A 20371-nucleotide genomic window follows, 5' to 3' on the forward strand; every position below is an offset into this window, starting at 1 on the left:
TCAAGGGAGACAAGCTCTAAAAGTGTTATGATTTTAAATTCAATGAAACCAAATAATAACGCATGTTTCTCACTTTTCTCAAGCATATTTCAAGTACCGAGGCTTTCTCTTCACGAGTTAGCATGAGAATGGATTGATTGATTTATACAATTCTTTCACTTTAGTATTTATACAATAGTCACTAATACAAATGATCACAAAAGTATAGTGGTTATCACGCTCAATGGTATGGGTGCCCTGGTGTAGATGTAGTTGTGAACCTTAGAGGAAAACAATATGCACTCTGTCTCGAAAAACACCCAGAATCCGGGTATAATTTTTGCAAATTGGGTAATATTTCCATATGCATTTTGATGAGTCTGGAAAGCGTGTGCAAGTTTCTTTGAGGAAAACAAAAACAAACTGTGTATGACGAGCGTATGCTAGTCTACGTGTGTTCAAATGTCACTAAGCTCTATTGACATAGGTCTAGAGTTCTACAGTTTGGCCGATTGTGCATTACTCAGCAATTGAAGTTTATGATCTGAAGCAGTACAAAATTAGCCGCAATAGCCAGTAGCCGCTCCGCCAGTAGTAGCCTGTCCGCACTGGGACAGAGCCTGTTTCTCTACTTAGTGTTCTATAAGCACTTCCACAATTATTAACTGAGAGCTCTCTTTGCCAAAGTTGCCATTTTCGCATAGTATATCGTGTGGCAGGTACGATCATACTCTATGCCCAGGGAAGCCAAGAAAATTTTCATTACGAAAAGATCCTGGACCGACCGGAAATTGAACTCAAACACCTCCAGCATGGATTCGCTTTGTAGCCACGGACTTTAACCACTCGGCTAAGGAAGGCCCAAGGTAGCTAGTTGGGCCATAGAAATATTTTATAAATAATAATAATGACACGAAAATTGCTCCGTAATGCCTTAGAGCGCTTGAGCCTTTGAAAAAATGATCAATTGTGAAAGACTTTGGCGGCATGTACACTCCCGTGCAAAAGTTTGGGTTCACCCCCTAAAAAACATACAAAAGTGTTCTGTCCATATCTTTGTGATTACACGTCCGGTTGAAACTCTTCAAGTCGCATTCAAAAGGCAAAGAGTTATTCTTAATTCGTATGTATTTTTCCAAAAACATTCTCTGAATTTTGTATACTGAATTTTTATTTAAAGTTGTGACATTTTTCAAAAATTGCACTGAAAAATCATATCTAATTTCCTCAGCATTGCGTCGACCAAAATTTTTAATCAAAGTGTCATTAGAATCGAAATATTATATTTTTGAAGGAACCCCACGAAATTTTGGCGGAAAAATCTGGAAAGTATTCAAAATCAATGAAACAGTCAGTCAAGTCATCGTGCAAAAGTTTGGGTTCACCCCTCAGCATGGTGTATTGTGTTAAAGTTTGGGTACACCTGAACCTACTCAAATCTGTAAAATCTCAAACCAATCATGTACGCGCCATTATTTGCGTTCGAAAAAGCTTTAAAATATTAAAATCGGTTGAAAAATGGCAGAGATATTGACAAAAATGATGTGCGTGCGGCTCAGGTGAACCCAAACTTTTGCACGATTTGCATCATACTGAGGGGTGAACCCAAACTTTTGCACGATGACTTGACTGACTGTTTCATTGATTTTGAATACTTTCCAGATTTTTCCGCCAAAAATTTCGTGGGGTCCCTTCAAAAAATATAAGATTACGATTCTAATGACACTTTGATTTAAAATTTTGGTCGATCCAATGCTGAGGAAATTAGATATCATTTTTCAGTGTGTTTTTTGAAAAATGTAACAACTTTAAGTAAAAAATTAGTATACAAAATTCAAAAAATGTTTTTGGAAAAATACAAACAAATTAAGAATAACTCTTTGCCTTTCGAATGCGGCTTAAAGAGTTTCAATTAGACGTGTAATCACAGAGATATGGACAGAACACTTTTGTATGTTTTTTAGGGGGTGAACCCAAACTTTTGCACGGGAGTGTAAGTGCAATGTGTCATTGAAAACATTTACACATGCTTAACGGAATGCCTGCTTAAAAGAATGCCTAATTAATCTTTTGGAAATTAGTGTTTTCAATGGTTACACTTGCAAAAGGACGTAATTCCCAATTTCGTCTATCTTCTCATTCAAAACTCCTCCCAGAAGTTACAAATTAGTATATAAACCATTTTTGATTCAAATTTTAATATTATATCTATTCTGATAATGACGGCCAATGAAAACTCGTTAAAATATCTCAGATTTCCTTTGAATTAGTGGACTTACACATTCAAAAGGGCGTAACTTCAAAACGGGCCCTACGATTTTTTTTAAATTTTGCCCAGACATGCAGCTTAGCTATAGAAATCGACTGGTGAGCACAGATTTGATGGAGATTTTTTTTCTGATAATAACGGTCAGGGGAGCACCGTGCTATTTCTTCCTAGTGTTGCGTTGCCGCAATCGAAATTTCAATAGTGATTTTTCATGGGATACCTCCAAGGATTCTCCAGGGATTCCTCTAGAGATGCCTCCAAGAGTCCTTTAGTAATTAATTTAGATAATCCCTCCTGAAAGAGATTCTCCAGAGACTTATCCTAGGAAAATCTCTACAGAGGTTCCTGTAACGATTACCCCAGCTTTTTCTCCAGGAATTCAGGATTGCTCCAGAAGATCTTTAATGCCTTCCTCTAGAAATGGCTTCAGGTATGAGCTGGTTGGAAATCATCTTTATTGTCTAATGAAATAAGTTTTTCGTCTAGGCAGTCTTTATTATAAAACAACCGTTGAAAAAATAAAGTCTGAGTAGCCGAAGAGCATATTACATGCCTCAGGGATTTTTTTTTTCACGAATTCTCCCAGAGAGAATCCTTTCATAGGCTCATACAGGATGTTTTTTTTCCAGAAATTACACCGATCATTCCTCTAGAGATTGCTTTAATTTTTTTTTAGGAGGTTCCTCCAGGGATTGTTCGGGAATCCTTGAAACTTTTCCAGGGATTTCTTAAAAAACTTCTTCAGAAAAGGAGTTCCTGAAGGAATCTCTTAAAAAAATCGCGGTGGTAACCCTGGAGGACTTCTATATCTATTTGATGAAATTCGTGGATCTCTGTAGGCAGGCCCGGATTTGGGTGGGTGCCGAGGGGGCAAATGCCCCGGGCCCCCCGATGAAGGGGGCCCCCCGAGAAGTGAAAAAAGTTAGAAAGAAATTATTTTTACAATAACGGTTTTTAATCTATATAAATAAATATGGAGTGGTGTTTGTATGTCACGAAATGGCTTGAGAACGGCTCGACGGATTAGAATGATTCTTCCATAGTTATGTTCCTGAAGTGTTCCGAAGTGTTTGTGTATATAAAAATCAAGGGATATTTAACGGGAAAGTTGAAAAAACAGGAGTGAACGGAACTTCCATTTTGCACGGAACGCTCCATGGCGTTTTTTAACAGCCTACTTGATGGCAAGACGAAGTTTGCCGGGACCACTAGTTTAAAATACAATTCTGATACCATTTCTAACAGAGATATTATGACATGAGATTATGGTTTATTAGAGTGAATAGCAAATTCAATACGATGTTTGTCTCAATTTTCCAGTTCCTATGAAAATCCTTCTATTCGCTAATGAAAATCATCAAGGTTATATTAAAAAGCTTTCGCGGGTCAATAATGGCAAATGTTTGCAACTTTTTGAAAAGATACTGTCAAAATTCTAGTGCTATTTGTCCTGGAATGATCTTGAAAAGACGAAAATACTCTACAATTAATAGATTTTCTTAATTTCACTATCACGATACTTTTCTATCAAACTCATCTGAAATCCTACCGCAATTTAAATATTTTCATATTCTCCTGCAGTCTTTTCCATTTGTGCAGATTTAAATAAATTTGTTTTAATATTTTCATGGTTTTGTTGTAATATAGCAAATTTTACTAAGAGCATAGAATTTATAGAATATTATAGAATATAATATATAGAATTTATAGAATCCACATAATTTGTTTCAATATTGCAATTTTCACTAAGAGTTTAGGATTTATTATTATTTCAACCCAAATCTATAGAATTTTATACAATTATATTTTCCTCGATTCTTAATTTACTAGCTTAAATGGAAAGATTTTCGAGGTAATTTTGCTATGTTTTTTACCGAATTTTTGATCGCTATTTACATATACTAGAGCATCATCTGCAAGTTGTCTAAGTGTACATAGTTCTTCCAAACTGTTGTCAATATCAGGAACATTAGAATATAAAGCAAGTAACTGAGACTTAGGTTTAGGGACGCCTCATATTGTTAATTCTGAAAGTTGTTAGTTGACCGCGACAGTGGAGCTCATGTGCTTTGCTGAAAGCAATTGCTTCTTGTCCACAAAGACTAGTTGAATGTCTGATTGAAGCTACGCTAGACAATCGTTTGTTCCTTTTTACCGCTACGAAAATCAAATTGAGTATTTAAACGTATACACAATAATGGTAGGAAATCAGAAAATGTCTGCATAATTAAATAAAATACTTAACGATTTGCTCATTGTTTCAGTAACGACTGTAGTTCAAGTTCATTAAATGGAAATATCTGTAGCTAAATTATAAAAATAACAACATAATCTTTGCTATTGAGTCTCTATGAATTATATAGTCTTGATTTCTACAGCAACATTTTTAATTTTGGACTTGATTGAGGACGATCCAGTCAAAATTCAATCTGCTCATGTATTTTATGCAAATGATTTATTTTAACCAACATTTACGAAGTGTTGTGGGTATAGTGAAATTCGAGTATTATTACATTTTTTTTTAGTTTTCCGAATATCTTATTTTCATAATACTAAGCTTTCCCGGTCATTTTGTTCCAAGGGCCCCCGACAAGACATCTGACCCGGGCCCCCCGAAGCCCAAATCCGGCACTGTCTGTAGGAATTTATAGACGAATTCTTAGAGGAATCCCCGGAGGATTTTCTGGAGGCCCAGAATGACTTTATGGAGAAAGCTATTTCTCGTAGAAATCCTAGTTGAATTTTCGGTGGAATCTTCGGAAGAGTTTCTGTAGCGATCTCTGGAAAAAATCTCAGGTATAATTCCTAGAAAAAGCTTGAGAGTACTATCTGAAAAATCTCTGGATAAATATCTGAAGTAATCCTTCAAAAAACTGCCGTAGTGAAACATGGAGAAAGCCTTGAAGGCATCTCTGCGAAAATCCGTATAGAGATTCTCCTAAAGGAATTCTTAGAGGTGCTTCAGGAAGAATTTTCGGGTGAATATTAGGAGAAATCACTTGAAGAATCTTTGGAATAATCTCTGGGCTCCTGAAGTAATCTCTGCAATAATTTATTGAAAAGTTTCCTTAGTTATCCTAGAATAAATTCCAGGAGGAATCTCTGTAAAGATTTTACTGGGGGATTCTATGGTGGAACCTCTGGAGGCAGTGGAGGCAAAATCGCATGGAGTATCTTGGTACCTATCACACGATATGTACATGTTTTTTTGCATTAAAATTTACAGGTTTTCATCAAGATGATCGCAGCAAGTCGTGCGCGCGGGAGGCTGCGTTTTAAACTTTGTGTCACGTTTACCTCGTTCCGCGTTTTTTTTTTTCAATTCGACTGGTGGAAATAAGTTTCGGTGGATGGTGCTATGCCACGTGCAAATGTTTTGTAGAAACATGTTTTTCCAAGTGATAAAAGCGTTCTTTTTTTCTTTTCGGAGATTATATCTGAAGATGATTTGTGGAGTTTTGGTTTTTGTTTTTACTTTTTCTCGATTGGCGCGCGTTTTGCTCGAGTCGAATTCGTTTCACGCGAATCGTTTTATTTTAACTCCTGTGTATGTTGCACGTGTGGATTTAAAAATTGAATGTGGATTGTGGATGCTCGATTGGGGACGGATCACCAATTTTTTTGTTGATTTTTCGGGCGTTGCGTGCATTTTTATGGACAGCATTTTTTCAAGGGCACAAATCTGGAGAACCAAAAATCCGTTCAAGCTGAAAATTTAATCGATTGGTCACTACCAGCTAGTGACCAATCGATTAGGTTTTCAGCTCAATCGAGTGTTCGATTCTCCAGATTTGTGGTCTTGAAAATTTGAGCTTTGGTTTTGATTCATCTTCACCTTAACTGAACTGAAGATATCCTTGGTAAATAATCTATGAAATTGCAAATATTGATGAGCCGCACTCCTTCGCGACTCCTGGAAAATGCTACAAGGCCAATTGGCTAAAAATTTTACTCGAGATAACTGTAGACATTTATGATGGGTGCTCAAGAAAATTTAAAAGATATGTTGTGTCACGAGGCTCAATTCTATCAACTAATGGATTTGGCAATTTTTCCGGGACTCTCGGAACTTAACATAACTAAAGATTCTCTTATCAATTCTGTATGAAATTCTGAGAATATCTGCAGTTCTTTCATATGTTTGAAAAAGCCACATTTTCGGAAATTCCAGAACCTGTTACGACACCGCTAGGTGGCCAATGTTACTGAAGTAATCTCTGATGAATTCTCTATGGAATCATGTAAATTGTTATGTGCCACACGGCTCAGTTCTATCAAATTAATTAATTGGCCACCTATCCAGGAAACACGGAACCTGCTATAGAATCACTGGGTTCCCACTGGGTTATTACCAATATCTACTGAATACATTTCTTATAAGTTCTATACGAATTTCTACCCAATGTTGCTTTTGATACTTGGAGATATCTCAGATGAATTCTGTATGGAATTCAACAAATTTTGATGATATTGCACAGCTCAGCTTCACAAAATTTTTGAACTTAGAACTTATACTGGAATCCCGGAACCTGTTACGAAACAGGCCATCTATGGAAAACATTAAAAGCATTGTGGAAAAATCGTGAAAACCCTGCTAGTTGTGTCAGTTTCAACGGAAACAGCAGTGATAATGATCAAGAAATTAGCGAGAAATTTAACTCATATTTCATAGATAGTGTTCAAGTGATAAATAACAGTATAGAAGACGTTCCTGATATATGTAGTGATAGAAATCCCCAATTGTTCGAAGTAACAGGTGAATATTTACTAGATATAATCAATGAATCTCTTAAAACCGGACATTGTCCGAATGTATGGAAACAGTCAATGGTTGTACCGATTCCAAAAGTATCTGGGACAACAAAAGCTGAAGAGTTTAGACCAATCAATATGCTGCCAATTTATGAAAAAGTACTAGAAATCATTGTGAAAGATCAATTACTGGAATATTTAAGTGATCAAAATATATTAATCGATGAACAATCTGGATTTAGACAGAAGCATTCTTGCGAAACAGCACTTAACTTACTTTTATATAAATGGAAACGAATGATCGAAGAGAAAAAGACAATTGTTGTTCTGTTTTTGGATTTAAAAAGAGCATTTGAAACGATATCACGCCCTATCTTGTTGAAAACATTGCGTGATTATGGAATTGCGGGAAAAGTCCTGGATTGGTTTGAGTCATATTTGACTAATAGAACACAAAGGTGTCAATACAATGGTACAACTTCTACACCCAAAGCTGTACCGTTAGGAGTACCTCAAGGAAGTGTTTTAGGGCCATTATTATTTATAATGTACATAAATGACATGAAAAAAGGAATCAAATATTGTGATATCAATCTGTTTGCAGACGACACTGTTTTATTCATTGGAGAAAAAGATCCTTCGACAGCAATATGGAAAATAAGAGAGGATATTGAAACGTTGGCAAAATGGCTAAAATTCAAAAAGTTAAAATTAAACGTACAAAAGACCAAATTTATGATTATAACGAATAGAAAACAAATTAATATCGAAGAATTTAAACTCGAAATTGACGGCGCTGAAATCGAAAGAGTAGAAGTATTTAAGTATTTAAGGATTTATATTGACCAGAAATTGACATTCAAAGTTCATATAGAAAGTTTAGTTAAAAAAGTAGCTAGAAAATATGGTATGTAGGTGCGTCTGAAAAGTCAGTTAACATTCTGGAGTAAAATATTTCTATATAAAACATTAGTTGCGCCACACATAGACTATTGCTCATCGGTTTTATACCTCGCTAGTGACATACACCTGAAAAGACTACAAAAATTGCAAAACAAATTTATGAGATTTATTTTATGTTGTAATAAGTATACCCCTGTTCGAACTATGTTAGAGACACTGCAATGGCAATCTATTAAGCAACGTATTATTTTCAATGTGCTTGTACTGATATATAAACTAACGAACAATCTTTTGCCAGATTACTTGTGTAATATTGTTGTGAGAGGGAGAAATTTACACCAGTACAGGACAAGACATATTGACGATTTGCGTGTTGTGCCGTTCACAATGACCACAAATCAAAAATCAATATATTACAGTGGAATAAGAACATTCAATCAGTTGCCATTGGATGTAAGAACTGTTAATGAATTTAAACGAAAATGTTCTGTATGGATTAAAATAAGCATAGATTAAGATGATAACTTATGAATTTTTGTATATATATATATTTTTGTTGTAACAATTTGTGAATTCTTGTAAACCAAACTATCTGAAGATAAATAAATATGAACTACTACTACTATCCTAGTAGATGGCCAATTTTGCTTTAGATAACTGATATTATCTCTGATAATTTTTCTGTGGAATCCTACATATTTTGATGTATAACCCGGCACAATTTATCAAATGAATAAATTTATCACTTCTCTGGGATTTCCGGAACCTGTTACGAAACCAATAGGTGGCCAACGTTGCCTTAGACAACTGAAGGCATTTCTAATCAATTCTGTATGAAATTCTGAAAATTGTGATAGATTGCATTCTATGGTTCTATCAAATAAATGAATTGGAACCCATGGAACCCAAGAATCTGCCATGAGAACCTTTATGGACAATGTTGCCATACTCAGATAGCAATGTCTTGTTATAAAATTCTGCAAGCCGTTCAGCACATCAAGGCTTGGTTCCACCGAAAACATCAAACGGCCATTACCCCGGATGCCCTAGGAACCGTTCAATGGCCTCCGGAATCGGCCCCTTGGTAATTAGTAGCGCCCTCCACAACTAACCAGTTAATAAGATACCATTTTCAATGCATTTCATTCCAAATACTATGTTTCACTATACACAACAAATGCATTTTGCTCTTACAAATTCTCTTGCAAAAATGACCAAACCTTGGTCCTTTTCGCATCAATTCTGAGCGGCCAATTCCAATCAAACCAAGATTTTTAGCTAGATTCACAAAATACAAGCCTTGACGATAATTTGGTCGGTGTTCAGACAAACTGAACCAAGTGTTTTTTAATGATTCCAGGAAAATGTACCCCGAGCCTTTGGAATAGCATAATACTTGTCTCATTTGGTGTAATATTGGAACTGAACTGTTTGATAACACAACTGTACCAAAATGAAACCAAAAAGATCAAAATTGATGAAGTGCTTGAAATTTTATTACAAGGCCAAAATATCATCTAGTCCAGTCTGTTTGAACACCGACCATTTTGAGTACAAAAACATTTATATATGGTGAAAAACGGCTGCGAAATTCGAAGGAAAAATCCGAGTCAATATGAATCGAACACCTTAAACGTAACTTTTTTTTGTCCAGCCCTTCAGAATTGACCTCCAAAGTTTTTTCAAACGTGAAACTTTTATTTTTCACGAAAGATTCAAAGTCACCAAATTTCATAACAAGAGAAGTAACAAACAAACGCACATCGTTTCGGATAATATTAACCCGAACACCGTAAGAAAGTTAAGCAGGACTTTTTTTCTTCTTGTTGGCAACACGTACTCACTGGGACACAGCCTGCTTCTCAGCTTAGTGTTCTTATGAGCACTCCCACAGTTATTAACTGAGAGCTTTCTTTGCCAAAGTTTCCGTTTTCGCATTCGTATATCGTGCGGCAGGTACGATGATACTTTATGCCCAGGGAGGTCAAGGCAATTTGCATTACGAAAAGATCCTGGACCGGCCGAGAATTGAACACAGACACCTTCAGCAAGGTTTTGCTTTGTAGCTGCGTACTGTAACCACTCGGCTAACGAAGGCCCCAGATTAAGCAAGATATGTCTTGATTTTCTGCTTTTTAAGCTAATATTGTATAACAAATCCGATGAGTGTAGCAGATTTTCCGAAAATATGTGAAATGTCCTGATTCTCCCAACTGATCAGATGGTATCCCTAGTTGCGGGTGCTGCTTGGATACGTCGAACCTGTGGGACACTAGAGGTGTTAAAGATCCATGAGAGAGTGAGTGTAAAATTAACATTTGAATATGCATAGTTTAAATTTCCAGACCTCTTATCCTTTCCATATAAAGCTATGCCACTCTAATTGTCCAGTTTTGCCCAGACAGCTGCCACTGACCTGTGGGCGTTGAGACGTTGTTAGAATCGACACTTGTTACAGTCTGCTTCAGACATCATCCACACTTGTCATGTGTGAGAATTGACGTTTTCCAGTTTCCTTAGGGCATTCATTTTCATCGAAGACCAGTTTTCCATTGCAACGGGCAAAACAAGAAGTTCATGTAGCAATTGTACCTACGCCTCCATCATCATCATCTTCATTGACGACCGAGTCTAGCGGGTTGTTGCGGAAAAGAGGCAAACATGTTTCAATACTACCTCGACGCGACAGCTAACCATGGCGACGGACGATCCGGAGATTGACGACGAAAGGCTTCTACCATGCTCTGAACGAGAAACACCGATGAAAAAGTAGCAGCAATTTGCTCAAAGAGGTATGGAAAATGATGAAAAATCGTTACACCGTAAGGGGAGTCGCAACGCGATTACGTTGTTGCATTCACTCTACCAACAACATTGGCGAAGCGAGCGTGTGAACGCAACGAGAGGGAAACGAAACCCGAGAAAAGAACGAACAGAACAGATTTGCAAATCATTAAATCGTTCGAATCATGAAATTATTACAATGCAATTGTCGTAATTATATGCTTCATTTATGAAATGCGTTTAACGCGACGACTGGCGCTTAGGCTCTGCTGTTTCGCCGTGGAAATCTCAACAGGGCGTGGGCCCCTAGAAAAGCGTCATATCAAATGGTGGCTTTCATGTTCGCCATCCAAAGTGGTGTTTAGCTTCTGTGCTGTGCATTCCAGTGCAGTCATGATGGGGTAATCGGAATGTGTGTAACTATGCTGGATAACTGGCACGACGCTTCACGTTAATTAAATGGTAACAACTGCTATTTAATTAGAGTGGGGTATTATTTTGTTTAATCACGCAAAGAAGTTACCAATTTAGCATTCGAGATGGTTTACAGTATGGTTTAGTCGGAATATTGTTGAGTAAATCTACAATGTCGTCAACTAGGGGCTCAAATTTCCGTAGTGAAAAACAAGCGGGACACAAATGAGGATGATCAAGGTCATGGGTTCAACTCCCAGCAGTCGAGTACCTTGTGGAGTTGGAAATTTTCTTGACTTCCATTGGCATAGAATATCTTTGTGCTCGCCACACGAGATTCAAATTCAAATATGATCAGTTGGTTTACGAACATCTAAGCCAACAAATTAGGAATCACTTATAAAAACATCGAAAAAAGAAGTCGGATCTGTTCCAGTAAGGACCTAACGGGGTCTTCCTTAGCCGAGTGGTCATCGGATATAAAGCAAAGCCATGCTGAAGGTGTCTGGGTTCGATTCCAGGATCTTTTCGTAATGGAAATTTTCTTGACTTCCCTGGGCATAGAGTATCATCGTACCTGCCACACGATATACGAATTCGAAAATGGCAACTTTGGCAATGAAAGCTCTGAATTTAATAACTGTGGAAGTGCTTCTTATGGTCACTAAACTGAGAAGCAGGCTCTGTCCCAGAGAGGACGTAATGCCAAAGATAAGAAGAAGAATAATATGTTAACAATAGTCCCGCAGAAATAGCATATACACAATCAATTAAAAACCCCACAAACTACAACACTCATATAACCGGTGATTGTTATTAATCCTTCTACCGGCAGCTTCATATTTTACCGCAAAATAAATATTCAAATCGTTATAACTTTTTTCTTTTTCAATATTGTTGCATCATTTTTTCACAAGTTCTCAAAAAACTCTTCTTGGTTTAGAATCTGTGTCAATATTGTGCATTGGTCATCTGGTTCCGAAGATATTACAAAATTCCTTGGGGGACCGACGCGTAACCATAACCTCTAGTTGATTTCTCAGGCTACAGAATTGTAATCGTATTCGGATATGGAAATTACTATGGAAAAGGCAAAACTTTTGTGTTCAGTCCTGTAACTGCTCGTAATAATAATCTTTGGAAAAGTAAACATACTCTTCTCATGTGAATTTTTCCAGCTATAACTTTGCCGAAGACCACATTTTGATTGAACCTAAGGATAATTTGTTATCATTAATAATGAAGTCTAAATCATGCTGAGATGATCATTCAATTACTTTCAGAGCAACACTGCTTTTTTGCTATAGAACATAGTAGCCTTGTTCATAAAATATTATGACGACGAGATAGGAGGCTGAACACAAAAGATTGGCGTTTTCCATAGTAATCTCCATATAAATTACAAATGGCGTGTGCACAGTCAATTTTTTTCCGACTCACTTTAAACTTTGGCAGGATGCTGTTTACCATAATATAAATCGTTTAAGCATAGGGGAGCCAAAATTTCAAAATTTGTATCACTCAATTGGAGCAGCCATCTTTGAACAATGAGCATTAAGGTTTCTGGGAACACGCTGGCCAAATAAAGATCTTAAAAACTTCAAAATACATCATATCGTAATTTTCAGATATCTCCAAGGACATGTCCGGACACTTGACCAATTTATATGATTTTTTCAGAGTAGCTCTTTATTACCTGACATTATATAGGTAGTCCACATTTTATTGTTTTGATAAATTGACCAAAAACAAAATGAGAAAAATATGTATGATATTTTTGTATCATTTCCGAAACTTTTAATCCAAACAGTCAATGACATTTAACAAAACAATAAAATTCAACTGAAAACAAAAAATATACTCAAATACCCCCATTTCAACAATTGTAAATGGTGCGTGAATTTTATCTCCATCCAATGTTTTCCGTTCCAGCCGTTGAGTTATGAAAATTTGCTTGATTCAAAATTTACTACCCAGCTCAAAAAGTCTCCGGATGGAAAGCTGAAACAACAAGATTTCGCTGGCTGTCGCATTCTTTATCAGCACTTTATCCGACAATTTTAGCTTGTTAGTGACTGAGTGGAAAGAAATGGAAAATTTCGCGCCACTGAATGGAGGAAAAAGCCACACAGCAAAGGAACCCATAACTCTTCGCACTCCATTTTCATTTTTACGCTCTGTTTTCCTTCTGATAGAACGCCTGTCGGTGCATCTAAAACCTTTCCTTGCCACCACTGCCACAACCACTCAGCATTGTTGAAGGAAAAAGGAAATGGTATTCCCTCAGTCTGCTCATCATTTCTTTGCGGGATGAAGGCTTTTGGGATCAGCCATTCCATTGGTATCTGTAGTGAAATGAAAAGACATTTGTGCTCTTTTCGAGGTTCTGTAAGAAAGGCTGGAACCGCGACTGCAAAATTGAAAAGCACACTCCCACGGGAAGGGTCTGGACCGTGTAATGAAAAACATCCAAGTGGAGGATAAGGTTTTCATTTGGCGAAGGTGCGAAAAGTTAGGAAAGAGTTACGGACTTTTGTTGCTAAACAACAAACAGTCATAATTAAAAAGCTCTCAACGAAAAAATGTCAATTGAATGCTAATTACATAAATCCTCTTATAAGAGGCGTGAATCAAAACTTTATTGCAAAGTAACCAAAAATGTGGATCGCAAATTCTTAGAGGGTCGCGAAAAATCGTATTTTCCGATTTTATTTTATCGAATGGCATTTAGAAACTTGACAACTATTTCCTTATACATAGTTATCAAAACATTAATTTTGAATTGCGCGAAGAGTAGAAAAAGTTTTATATAAAAAATACAATTTACACTATCTTCAGCCATAGGCTGCACAGACTGAACATTATTAACATTAGACAACGGACACACGGAACGACCAGTGGATCAGTGAAGAATTTTTCGTTTGACGAAAAGTTTCCTTCGACTGGGGCGGGAATCGAACCCACACTCCGTAGCACAATATGCCTAAACAACTGACGCCGCTAACCGCACGGCTACGAAGCCCATGCTTTGCAGCAACGGTTTTGAGGACACTCCATACTCAAATTTAATCGACGGAAAATTCTTCTCTGACATTACCAATGTTCGCACATACCGCAGTGCGAATATAGATTCGGATCACTACCTAGTTGCTGTACGTATGCGCTCAAACCTTTCGACGGTGACCAACTCGCGTCGAAGCCGAACGCCGCGGCTTAACATCGAGTGGGTACGGAACTCAGAAGTAGCCCAAGAACACGTGCAGCAGTTGGAAGTGACCCTACCAACGGAAGATCAGCTTGGCGCCGCCACTCTTGAAGATGGCTGGAGGCTCATAAGATCCGCAATATGAAGCACCGCAACAGCAACACTAGTTCTAGCGGCCCCGCATAAGAGAAACGACTGGTACGATGGCGAATGCGAGTAGTAGGCAACAGAATGAGTAGAATGTAGAGCATAGGCGAGAATGCTGCAACACCGCACGAGGGCGGACGGGGCACGATTTAAACAGGCACGGAGCAGCCAAACCTCAATCTTCCCGAGAAAGAAGCGCCATCAAGAAGAACGAGATCACGAAACGATGGAAGAGCTGTTCGCCGCTAAAAACTCACGGAAGTTTTACGAGAAGCTTAACCGTTCGCGCAAAGGCTTTTTGCCACAAGCCGATATGTACAGAGACTGTGACGGAAATCTTCTCACGAACCAACGTGAGGTGGTCCAAAGGTGACGACAGCACTATGACGTGCGAAGGTGGCACGGAAATAATTTTGGGAGCACGCGCGGACGATGAAAGACTTTCGCCTCCAGATCTCCAAGAGGTAGAAAGGGAGATTAGACAACTGTAAAACAACAAAGCCGCTGGAGTGGACCAATTACCGAGCGAGTTGCTAAAATACGGTGGTGATGCAATGGCAAGATCGCTGCACTGGGTTATTCCCAAGATTTGGGAGGATGAAATATTGCTTGAGGAGTGGATGGAAGGTGTCATGTGTCCCAAATGCGTCAATTATCGTGCAATCACAATTTTGAGCGCCTACAAGGTACTCTCCCAAATTCTATGTCACCGTCTATCACCAATTACTAGAGAATTCATTGGGCAATACCAGGCAGGATTAATGGGCGAACGAGCAACATCGGACCAAATATTCGCCATCCGCCTGTTGTTGCAGAAACGCCGCGAATACAATGTACCCACACATCATTTATTCATCGATTTTAGATCGGCCTATGATACAATCGATCGGGAACAGCAATGGCAGATTATGCACGAATACGGTTTCCCGGACAAACGATCAAGGCGACGATGGAGCGAGTGATGTGCATAGTCCGAGTATCAGGGACACTCTCGAGGGTTACGGCAAGGTGATGGCCTTTCGTGTTCATATGTTCAACATTGCGTTAGAGGGTGTGATAAGAAGAGCAGAGATAGACACGAGTGGCTCGATCTTCAGGAAGTCCGTTCAGCTACTTGATTTCGCTGACGATATTGATATTGTTACACGCAATTTTGAGACGATGGTAGATACGTACATCCGATTAAGGGCTGAAGCTAGACGAATCAGACTGAACATCAATGTGTCGAAGACGAAGACGAGAGGCCAAAGAGAAGATACGGCACGCCCTCCACCTAGAGTTCATATTCACGGTGATGAAATCGAGGTTGTCGAAGAAGCAGAGGATCAACGGCGGAGTGCAGATGGAAGGCGGAACGTGGAGAAGGCAGATGAACCAAGAATTGCATCAGCTGCTTGGAGAACCAACTACGTCCACCTCGCAAAAATTGAGAGGTTGCGGAGGGCCAGGCATGTCACCAGAATGTGGGATAACAACCCGATGAAAATGGTTCTTGAAAACAATCTGACCAGCACAAGACGGTGCATGCTCTGGGGCGCAGCGAGCAAGATGGGTCGATCAAGTTGTTGGCGATCTGCGGTCCTTTCGCAGAATACGTGGCTTGCGACGGGCAGCCATGGACCGAGTCGAATGGAGAAGTCTCCTATGTACAGCAGAGGCCACCAAGACCTTAGCCTGACTGGTAAAGGTAAATAAGAATACATAGCCACTTTGAAAAATTTCACGACACGTAAACTTTTCTAGATGGCTTTAGGACATTTTGTCGAATGACATTTGGTCGAATGACGTTTGGTCGAATGACATTTGGCCGAATGACGTTTGGTCGAATGACATTTGGTCTAAAGTACATTTGCTCGAAAGGACATTTAGTCGAACTGCTTTGGAACATTTATTTTGGTCGAATGATGTTTAGTTGAACGGAAATTTGATTAAACCGGATTAACTTCAAATACAATTTTCATAATTGATTTTAATTGGTTATCTAGACAGGACAAGAACTTTTCATTTGATTCTCGTATGCGTCCGGCTTTCAAATCAGTCCAATAATTTGCTTCCTAATCCGAACACCGAGAATTTATCTAAATAATCATTAGTTAGAGCACTTTTCAGCAGCTATTTCCTCTTCACAGCAATTGGGCACAATCGTTCACTTTTCATTTGAAACATCTACTAACACCAAACAATGTTTTCAATTTGAAATTATACGAATCTTTCTTTAACGGCAACCGTAAGGTTTAGATCAACAAACACTGAAAAGTTAAGAATATTGAAACGCATTTTGTTTTTATTTTTTGTTTATAATACATTGCAGGCTACTGCGATACATTAACTTCCAAAACGTACAATTAAACTAAACGAATAGTTTGCCACATGAGTATTATATAAAACTATAATTTTAAATTATTAAAAATGTCGTAGTGTCCGGCTTTTGAAGCGTCCGGAAATTCGAAGCAAAACGGTACATTGACTAAATTATTTAGCACTAGTGAATTTATTATTCTTCGAAAATATCTTCATTCTTTGAAAACTGCTCAACAAGTTTTTATTTTATTGCTCAACGATGTGAATTATTGTTTTCATTATTTATTATTCATTTTAAAAGTCATACTCATTTAATTTAGAATGCCGAATCTCGGCTTATGTTTACCGAGATCCGCACAGCAGTAGTAGTAGTGGGATCTCAGAAAATAAAAGCCGAGTATCAGTAAATCTTGCTGCGTTGCTAAGTGTTTACGCACATAAGAGCGTCTGTGTGGTAGTCGGAATCTTGTCGGACACCTTTCATTCATGGTCGCGGTGATAATCGGAACTGTAGCAGAATTGGAACACGAAATTGCTGAACTACAACACAACGTTTATTTGACGGAGAAGTGGCACACAAAGTCTTCTATATTAATACGGCTTTTTATTGCAAACTTAGCTTCAACTACTATTCTGACTGTATTTCGAATCAATCACTGTATTGTACTGTATACTGTTCACATAAACTTTGAACATTCACTGTATTTCTGGACAATTACAAACTGGACGCGCACGGACTAACTACATTAACTGTTGATCGGTTATTAACTGTTATGTTCTCAGACTTGACCTTTTATATGATCTTGATGTATAGACTAATTGTTCTGAAGTATTCTAAAGGCAATTATAGAGCGGTCAATCACTTTCTACTGGAAGTTTGATGCACATAATGCTAAGTTTTGGCGGTAACAGTAATGAGTGACTGAGTGCATAACAATTGCATGAGATTTAGTTATGGTTACACTACAGTCTGTCTATTCTAATCTGAATTCCTTGTTTATAACTGAACTTGCGCAAACATACCGCCCCCCTTGAAAGTCTTACTCTATCTAAAGGAAATGACTAATAGAACAAGCTAACTATCTGAATTAGTATCTGTATGTCATCAAATGACCTAACTTTGCAGAGGCTGTCTGGATCTTAATCGCTTCTTCTCGATATTCTAAAAACTGTCTGGTTTTCCAATTTTGACTGCATATTACTGAACTGAAGCGTTGCTTGTCTGCTTTGGTTTTCCTGGTAATGATCGAGTTGTACTGAACTAGGCCGATTGCCATATGGGAACGATGACGATGCTCCCTCCGTTGCGGATGCCGTTCTTGGTTACCATTCGTTTCTTCTCTCCTCATTCTGCTTCTGTTGACACTGCGAGGAATGTTGTCTGTGACGGGCTGCTTGAAATGCGTTGACCCTTTCTTGCTGGACTGGAGTGGACGGACTGAATCTCCTCGGTATCTACAGTTGTACTTGGTTGGCGAACTATGCAGAAATAAATGGAACTGCAACCGTGTGCATTCCGCTGAATCTCATTCACGGCTTCTGATTGGCTGGGAGACCGTGCGAACCATGTCCGTGTGAAATGTGTCCCGTGGATGGACATGATGAAAGCGGTTGGCGCTTTACCAACCCAGTCGATTTACCACTTGCCTGGAAACGGAGGCCGGCTGGCCCCCGTCTACGTCCCCAGACGTGTCCGATGATTTCTGTCTGATGTACTCTATTACTGTTCGTACTTTACCGATCTGGATAATTATGTCGACTGACTTCCGCTCAACTGTTGAGCGGTCTGAACTTTTTTGCTCTGGGATGAAATACCGCTGATAATGTTGCGCTTTTCAACTGACTGGATGAAGAATCTCTGATGACTAACGTTGGATGAAGACAGACCATGTTCCTCCGACGATTGACTGCTGACTGATCAACGACTTGCTACTAATGACTGAAGGTGTTCCGTTACTGCTTATCCGTTGACTGGTAATGGTGCTCCGTTACTGCACCGGCTGAATTGATTCCCTTGTAAAATTGTATCGAATGATGTGGATTCCTTCGACGAGTCACATCTTGGTAGACAACGATACTTCGGTTACGCTCCTTGATTTGTTCTTACTAGCAGGCGTCCTCCGGTTGAGGTGCTAGCAAAAGCGACTGAAACTTCACGGCTGTGAAGGTGTCTCCCGTGGTGGGCAGACTCAACAAACCAAAACTTGCGAGCGCAACAAGAATTAGGGCGCTTGCTATGGTAGCAAGCTAGGGAGCACAATTTCAAGGCTGCAATGCGCTGAATCCACTCCGGTTGAGTGGATCGGTGTGAAACTATCGTGTCATCCCAAACTAATCCTCATGTTCCAGTGACATCTCACTGGACTGATGGCGAACCCACATGAGGCACCAACGGTCTTGCACGCTGGATCGAATTATACTGGACTCAATCCTCATGCCCCAGTGACACGTTTCACCGGGCTGTTGGCACAATGCTCATGAGGCACCAACGATCTTGCACGTTGGCTTGAAGATTGTTGGCCCTGGATGGCCAACACTGTATAGATGAATCCACACTTGTATTTTGCCTTCTACAAATCCTCATGCCCCAGTGACATCTCACTGGACTGATGGCAGCTGCTCATGAGGCACCAACGGTCATTCACGCTGGCTTGAAAATAGGCGCTAGATTTTTCTTCGAAGAATCACTTGATAAAACGGGACTGCTAAGTGCGGTTGCACTATCAAAACGAACTAAACTGTCTGACTGATACTGAGGATTTCCAGCGGAACAACTCTCTGATCGACGAACTTCTTTATGTCGGTTGAACTATGACTTGCATTCACAGAGTCAATAATTATTGACTGTCAGCCTCGAAACAAATTTCAAAAATATCACGAAACCAAAGTTTAGTTAAGTTCAGTCAGTAATTCATAAAAAAACGGCTCTTCTTTGCCGGTAATTATATTCACTTCACTTAACTGCATCTTCAAGTCAGCATTCTGCACAGTACGGTTTTGCGATGGGGGTTCTGGACTGTTCCAGTGCTTCTGATGCACTGTGTTTTAATTCCTCGTTTTCATGCGCTTTTTGAATAGCGCCCTAACCGTTGATTTTAGCGATATAGTTTGTTCGGAGAAGTTTCTTGGTATATTAAGGCGCAACTTTTGACGAAAAAAATTTTGTGATCAATCCACCTAGCAGTGAGATAGAAAAACTATTTTTTCAAAACATTTAGATAGACATATGGTGTCTTCGGCAAAGTTGTAGAATTGGCAATTTGAAACAACTTTGTCGAAGACACAATTTTTCTATCTCTTATACTTTTTGAGATATATGCCGTTGTATGTGAATGACCCCTAAAAATCATATTTTTTATCATAACTTTTTTCCAAGATTTTTAACATTTTTTGTGTTTTCTAAAAAGTTGTTTGTCATAGAAAAACCCGTGTTTTTGCTGAACATATCATCACCCTATCTTTTGAAGTAACAAAGTTATTCATGAATTACTCTTTTTTCAAGGGGTAGTTTAGGCCTCTATAACTGGCTTCGGCGCAAAATGGCGCAGACAACTCTTACAAATCATGAAAGTACCATATCTTCCCTTTCGGCAGTTGATAAAAACTTTTGTCTATAA

Source organism: Aedes aegypti, chromosome 3, assembly GCF_002204515.2.
Source record: "Aedes aegypti strain LVP_AGWG chromosome 3, AaegL5.0 Primary Assembly, whole genome shotgun sequence".
Classification (NCBI taxonomy): domain Eukaryota; kingdom Metazoa; phylum Arthropoda; class Insecta; order Diptera; family Culicidae; genus Aedes; species Aedes aegypti.